Raw genomic sequence first — 7,863 nt, 5'->3', positions numbered from 1 at the left:
AGGCATGCAAGCTATAACCAACTACAAGATCTCTCGAACCCCCTCCACCATGCACCAGAAACTAGTGAACGAGCTGAATGATTTCTACTGCAGGTTCGAGAAGGAAGCTACCTGCATCAAAACGACTTGCCCACCCTCCTTCCAAAACTACCACCCCCAGACTCTCCGGGTGGACCAAACAGAGGTAGAAGGAATGTTCAAGAGAGTCAACCCTAGGAAAGCTGGAGGCCCAGACGGAGTGTCTCCATCTGCCCTCAAGACCTGTGCAACACAGCTCGCCCCTATCTTTACCAGGATTTTCAACATTTCACTAGAAATGTGCAAGGTCCCCACCTGCTTCAAAGGCTCAATTATCGTCCCGGTTCCCAAGAGCTCAACTGCGAAAGACCTCAATGACTACAGGCCGATTGCACTAACATCGGTGGTCATGAAAGTGCTTGAACGTATGGTGCTGAACCACCTGAGAGTTGTGACAAATGCTCACCTCGATCCCCTGCAGTTTGCCTACCGAGCAAACAGAAGTGTTGAGGATGCAGTCAACTTAGGGCTGCACCACATTCTACAGCACCTGGACAGTCCAGGCACCTATGCAAGGATACTATTTGTTGATTTCAGCTCGGCATTCAACACTATCATCCCCCACATCCTGGAGTCAAAACTCCATTAACTAGGAGTCCCATAACCTACATGCTCCTGGATCACTGATTTCCTGACTGAAAGGAAACAGGCGGTGAAAGCAGGCGCATTCATGTCAAACACATGCACAATTAGCATCGGTGCCCCTCAAGGATGTGTCCTCTCCCCCCTGCTCTTCTCCCTCTACACAAACGACTGCACCTCAGCAGAACAGTCAGTAAAAATTATAAAATTTGCAGACGACACAACGGTTATCGGCCTAATCATGGATGGAAACGAGTCGGCATACAGACGGGAGGTGGATTGGCTAACTAAATGGTGTAGCGGAAACAATCTTGACCTCAACCCCCTCAAAACAGTGGAGATGGTGGTGGACTTCAGAAGGAAACCAAATGCCATGCACCCACTCATAATATCTGACAGAGTAGTGTCGAGGGTCGACTCCTTCAAATTCCTAGGAACAAAGATTTCCTGCGACCTCAAATGGGGTCCCAACATCATTACAACTGTCAAGAAGGCTCAGCATCGGTTGTTCTTCCTGTGGCAGCTCAAGAAATTCAACATCCCGAAGGAGCTGCTGCTCATCTTCTACACTGCCATAGTAGAGTCTGTCCTTTGCTCCTCGATCACAATCTGGTTCGGAGGAGCAAACGAGAATGACAGACGAAGGTTGCAAAGAGTGGTGAGAATGGCAGAAAAGATCATTGGGTGGAGCTCCCAACTGTCCAAGAACTATACCTAGCCAGGGTCAATAAGCGTGCAGGAAAGATCTTGGTGGACAAGCTACACCCTGGCCACAACCTGTTTGAACCCTTTCCGTCAGGCAGACGTTTTTGGTCTATCCCAGCAAAGACGACAAGAACTACAAAAGGCTTTTTCCCAATAGCTGTCCACCAACTAAACAGTATTGAACGTACTAAATACTAACTCGAACTGTTCTAGATATATGTGAAATATATGTGATGTATGTTTATGCCTCTCTTCCCTCCCCCCTTGTGTTCCCTGTTTGATGCTGCACTGTTACCACAAAAAATTCCAAGCATACGCAAGTATACCTGCCCAATAAAGATGATTCTGACACACACACACAATATAATAATGCACAATGTGTAACACAAGCGTCTCTGTTCTTGCAAATGCCTCTGTAACATGTATGAACAGAGTGGCTTGTGTTACATATTGTGCATTACAGAGGCACTTGTATGTACAGAGGTACTTGTGTTACTCATTGTGCATTAGAGAGGAGCATGTGTTAAACTATGTGAATATCCACGTATATCAGGAGCTCAACAGGACTAGAACTTATGTCTAGCCTGTAAATTATCAGTTCTAGTCCAGCTGAGCTCCTGATATATATGGATATTCACATAGTTTAACACATGCTCCTCTCTAATGCACAATGAGTAACACAAGTACCTCTGTACATACAAGTATGGAGCTCAACAGGACTAGAACTGATAATGTTCTATGTATGTGGCTTGTGTTACATATTGTGCATTACAGAGGCACTTGTATGTACAGAGGTACTTGTGTTACTCATTGTGCATTAGAGAGGAGCATGTGTTAAACTATGTGAATATCCATCTATATCAGGAGCTCAACAGGACTAGAACTGATAATTTACAGGCTAGACATAAGTTCTAGTCCTGTTGAGCTCCTGATATACATGGATATTCACATAGTTTAACACATGCTCCACTCTAATGCACAATGAGTAACACAAGTACCTCTGTAATGCACAATATGTAACACAAGCCACTCTGTTCATACATGTGCCTCTGTAATGCACAATGTGTAACACAAGCGTCTCTGTTCTTGCAAATGCCTCTGTAACATGTATGAACAGAGTGGCTTGTGTTACATATTGTGCATTACAGAGGCACTTGTATGTACAGAGGTACTTGTGTTACTCATTGTGCATTAGAGAGGAGCATGTGTTAAACTATGTGAATATCCATGTATATCAGGAGCTCAACAGGACTAGAACTTATGTCTAGCCTGTAAATGATCAGTTCTAGTCCTGTTGAGCTCCTGATATATATGGATATTCACATAGTTTAACACATGCTCCTCTCTAATGCACAATGAGTAACACAAGTACCTCTGTACATATAAGTATGGAGCTCAACATGACTAGAACTGATAATGTTCTATGTATGTGGCTTGTGTTACATATTGTGCATTACAGAGGCACTTGTATGTACAGAGGTACTTGTGTTACTCATTGTGCATTAGAGAGGAGCATGTGTTAAACTATGTGAATATCCATGTATATCAGGAGCTCAACAGGACTAGAACTTATGTCTAGCCTGTAAATTATCAGTTCTAGTCCTGTTGAGCTCCTGATATACATGGATATTCACATAGTTTAACACATGTTCCTCTCTAATGCACAATGAGTAACCCAAGTACCTCTGTACATACAAGTGCCTCTGTAATGCACAATATGTAACACAAGCCACATACATAGAACATTATCAGTTCTAGTCCTGTTGATCTCCATACTTGTATGTACAGAGGTACTTGTGTTACTCATTGTGCATTAGAGAGGAGCATGTGTTAAACTATGTGAATATCCATGTATATCAGGAGCTCAACAGGACTAGAACTGATAATTTACAGGCTAGACATAAGTTCTGGTCCTGTTGAGCTCCTGATATACATGGATATTCACATAGTTTAACACGTGCTCCTCTCTAATGCACAATGAGTAACACAAGTACCTCTGTACATACAAGTGCCTCTGTAATGCACAATATGTAACACAAGCCACTCTGTTCATACATGTTACAGAGGCATTTGCAAGAACAGAGACGCTTGTGTTACACATTGTGCATTACAGAGGCACATGTATGAACAGAGTGGCTTGTGTTACATATTGTGCATTACAGAGGCACTTGTATGTACAGAGGTACTTGTGTTACTCATTGTGCATTAGAGAGGAGCATGTGTTAAACTATGTGAATATCTATGTATATCAGGAGCTCAACAGGACTAGAACTTATGTCTAGCCTGTAAAGTATCAGTTCTAGTCCTGTTGAGCTCCTGATATACATGGATATTCACATAGTTTAACACATGCTCCTTTCTAATGCACAATGAGTAACACAAGTACCTCTGTACATACAAGTGCCTCTGTAATGCACAATATGTAACACAAGCCACATACATAGAACATTATCAGTTCTAGTCCTGTTGAGCTCCATACTTGTATGTACAGAGGTACTTGTGTTACTCATTGTGGATTAGAGAGGAGCATGTGTTAAACTATGTGAATATCCATATATATCAGCAGCTCAACAGGACTAGAACTGATAATTTACAGGCTAGATATAAGTTCTAGTCCTGTTGAGCTCCTGATATACATGGATATTCACATAGTTTAACACATGCTGCTCTCTAATGCACAATGAGTAACACAAGTAACTCTGTACATACAAGTGCCTCTAATGCACAATGAGTAACACAAGCCACTCTGTTCATACATGTGCCTCTGTAATGCACAATGTGTAACACAAGTGCCTCTGTTCTTGCAAGTGCCTCTGTAATGCACAGTGTGTAACACAAGCGCCTCTGTTCTTGCAGGTGGATCTGCAGTGCACAATATGTAACACAAAACCCTCTGTACATTCACATAACTTAACACATTCACGTCTGTAATGCACAATAAGTAACACAAGCCACTCTGTTCATACATGTGCCTCTGTAATGCACAATGTGTAACACAATCGTCTCCGTTCTTGCAAATGCCTCTGTAATGCACAATGTGTAACACAAGCGTCTTTGTTCTTGCAAGTGCCTCTGTAATGCACCGTGTGTAACACAAGTGCCTCTGTTCTTGCAGGTGGCTCTCTAATGCACAATATGTAACACAAAAGCCGCTATACATGCACATAACTTAACACATGCACCTCTGGAATGCGCATTGATTAACACAAGCACCTCTGTACATACAAGTGCCTCCAATGCACAATGTGTAACACAAGCCACTCTATTCATACATGTGCCTCTGTAATGCACAATGTGTAACACAAGCGTCTCTGTTCTTGCAAATGCCTCTGTAATGCACAATGTGTAACACAAGCATCTCTGTTCTTGCAAATGCCTCTGTAATACACAGTGTGTAACACAAGCGCCTCTGTTCTTGCAGGTGGCTCTGTCATGCACAATATGTAACACAAACGCAACTGTAGGTGCACATAACTAAACACATGCACCTCTGTAATGCACAATGAGTAACACAAGCCACTCTGTTCATACATGTGCCTCTGTAATGCACAATGTGTAAAACAAGCGCCTCTGTTCGTGCAAGTGCCTCTGTAATGCACAATGTGTAACACAAGCCACTCTGTTCATACAAGTGCCTCCAATGTACAATGTTTAACACAAGCCACTCTGTTCATAAATGTGCCTCTGTAATGCACAATGTGTAACACAAGCGCCTCTGTTCTTGCAAGTGCCTCTGTAATGCACCGTGTGCACCGTGTGCCTCTGTTCTTGCAGGTGGCTCTCTAATGCACAATATATAGCACAAAAGCCTCTATACATGCACATAACTTAACACATGCACCTCTGGAATGCGCATTGATTAACACAAGCACCTCTATACATACAAGTGCCTCTAATGCACAATGTGTAACACAAGCCACTCTGTTCATACATGTGCCTCTGTAATGCACAATGTGTAACACAAGCGCCTCTGTTCTTGCAAGTGCCTATGTAATGCACAGTGTGTAACAAAAGCGCCTCTGTTCTTGCAGGTGGATCTGCAGTGCACAATATGTAACACAAACCCCTCTGTACATGCACATAACTTAACACATGCACCTCTGGAATGCACAATGAGTAACACAAGCCACTCTGTTCATACATGTGCCTCTGTAATGCACAATATGTAACACAAGCGCCTCTGTTCTTGCAAGTGCCTCTGTAATGCACAATGTGTAACACAAGCGCCTCTGTTCTTGCAAGTGCCTCTGTAATGCACAATGTGTAACACAAGCGCCTCTGTTCTTGCAAGTGCCTCTGTAATGCACAATGTGTAACACAAGCGCCTCTGTTCTTGCAAGTGCCTCTGTAATGCACAATGTGTAACACAAGCGTCTTTGTTCTTGCAGGTGGCTCTGTAATGCACAGTGTAACACAAGCGCTTCTGTTCTTGCAAGTGCCTCTGTAATGCACAATATGTAACACAAGTGCCTCTGTACTGTACTTTCAGTACTGTATGTAGGTCAGCTGAGCTACAGTCTTTATTTGATTGTAACATTGAATCTTAACACATCATCTTCCTAAAATGACCAACAAAATTTTGAACTGTAATTATTTAATTCACAATGTCACAATCATCAGTACAATTTAGTCACATATATACAAATTAAAAATATGTGGTAGGGAAACTTTTATATATAAATACACATCAAATAAAAGATGGGGACATTTCTGACATTCTAGGAAGGAGATATACTTTGTATTACAAAAACATTTATGGCCTGTTCACATTTGCAGTTTTCTTTGTTTTTCTGGGTACAATGACTTCAGTGACATCTGTTGTTGAAATTGTAATCTTACAATACGATACAAAGTACTAAATGGCTGAGACTCGGACAGAAATGTGAATTAAAGTGGTGATGTAAGTTGCATAAAGTTGTTCCGACAGCGATGATCACTATCATTGCTGGGGGGAAAGCTGCTCAGTCCATACACACTGAGCGGTTTTCCCCCTGCCCGGTGCTGACGGAGGGGGGAGGACGGCTTTGCATAGCGCAGAGCTATGCAAAGCTGTCCTCAAAGCTGCTCATCTGCTGAAATACCAGCAGATGAACGGCTTTCCCGCGATGATGATGGAGCGCGCAGCAGCGCTTACCTCTCATCGCTGGGGCATACACATGGGTGGCTTTGAGGTGAAAGCCGCTTAAACATGCTGTTTTGAGCGACTTTCAGCTGAAAGTCGCCTAGTGTGTATGGGTCTTTAAACCCATCTTCAGATTTATAAGCTCTCCATCCGCTGAGGTGACCTATTGTTTTGAAGAATCATCTCTTAAGAAAAGAGAATAGGCATTGACCTTGTTTACCACAGGAGCTGTAAACTGCATCACAGGCCCCAGAGTAAATTGTTTGTGTAACACCAGATTATACCACACTACTGTTCTAAGAATATAGATGCTCCTTATGAGCCTGCATGCTCCAAGTGCGTCTTCAGTGCGGATGTGGTCAGAAGAGGTCTGTGGACAGGACCTGGCATTTCTGGGCCCTATTCAGCTACAGGCAAGTTAGTGGCTGTAATTCCGTGGTTGCCAGTTGTTCACTGGTATTATGTTACACAATCGAGAATGACTTACAAAGAAGGTCCGAAGGCGGCAACAATTTTGTGGGCTCAGCCAATGTTTAATGAACTAATAAGGAAAGCACAGTGCAACTGGTCTTTTGTTATGTTCTGCTCTGGCTTTTAAAAAACCCTCATCCAGTTTTGTGCCATCCAGTTTGAATATTTGGATGCTCATGGAGTTTTATAGCTAACAGTGGAATAGGCGTGTGAGTGTGCCTGTGGTTGTTTCTCCGGCTGAAAGCAGTCACATTCCCATACTGCTAATGGTGAACTTTTTAGTTGCTCTTTTGTAAGAAAATACATTTCTAGGTTCCCTATGAGTAACATAAGAAAACCCATCAAAGACAGATGTCAAATGTGGCACCTGTAATACACAGATGAATAATATACAAAGAAAATAAAGCTGGACCAAATGATATATACTTTTGGAGCTGAACAAAAATAATAACTGATGGGTTAATCCTGAAGTAATAGCGGGTTACACGCTGATGTGGCTTTTATATCGCATTTACATGCACATTTTATCTAACCTCTTCAAAGTAGTTACTGCAGCACTGATCGGTCTTACAGTTGTGTGTGCCCAAAGGCCAGCCAATAGGAATGTGTATATACTGTAGATGCCCACGTTTTATGTCTTGCAGTAACACTGAAGCCTGAGGTACAGAGGTGCATGAATCTAATTTCTGGAAGAAACTCTTAGTGGTTATAATACAAGCCTCAGCCTTTTTTTTTTTTTTTAAGTTGTAATAGTTTTTATTTTTTATTTTTTTTTACTCCAGCATATTCTATACAGGAGTATTAGAAATGAGTCAGTCCTCACATGTTCTACAATACCTGGTATTCTTTAAAGAGAAAATGCTTGTTTGAGTTGTTTTTCTCTGAACATTTGCTTAATTAAAAAT

Source organism: Crinia signifera, chromosome 9 (genome assembly GCF_055691185.1).
Source record: "Crinia signifera chromosome 9, ASM5569118v1, whole genome shotgun sequence".
NCBI classification, from domain to species: Eukaryota; Metazoa; Chordata; class Amphibia; order Anura; family Myobatrachidae; genus Crinia; species Crinia signifera.
The sequence above is the reverse complement of the archived record's forward strand: the minus strand, read 5'-3'. Positions refer to the sequence as shown.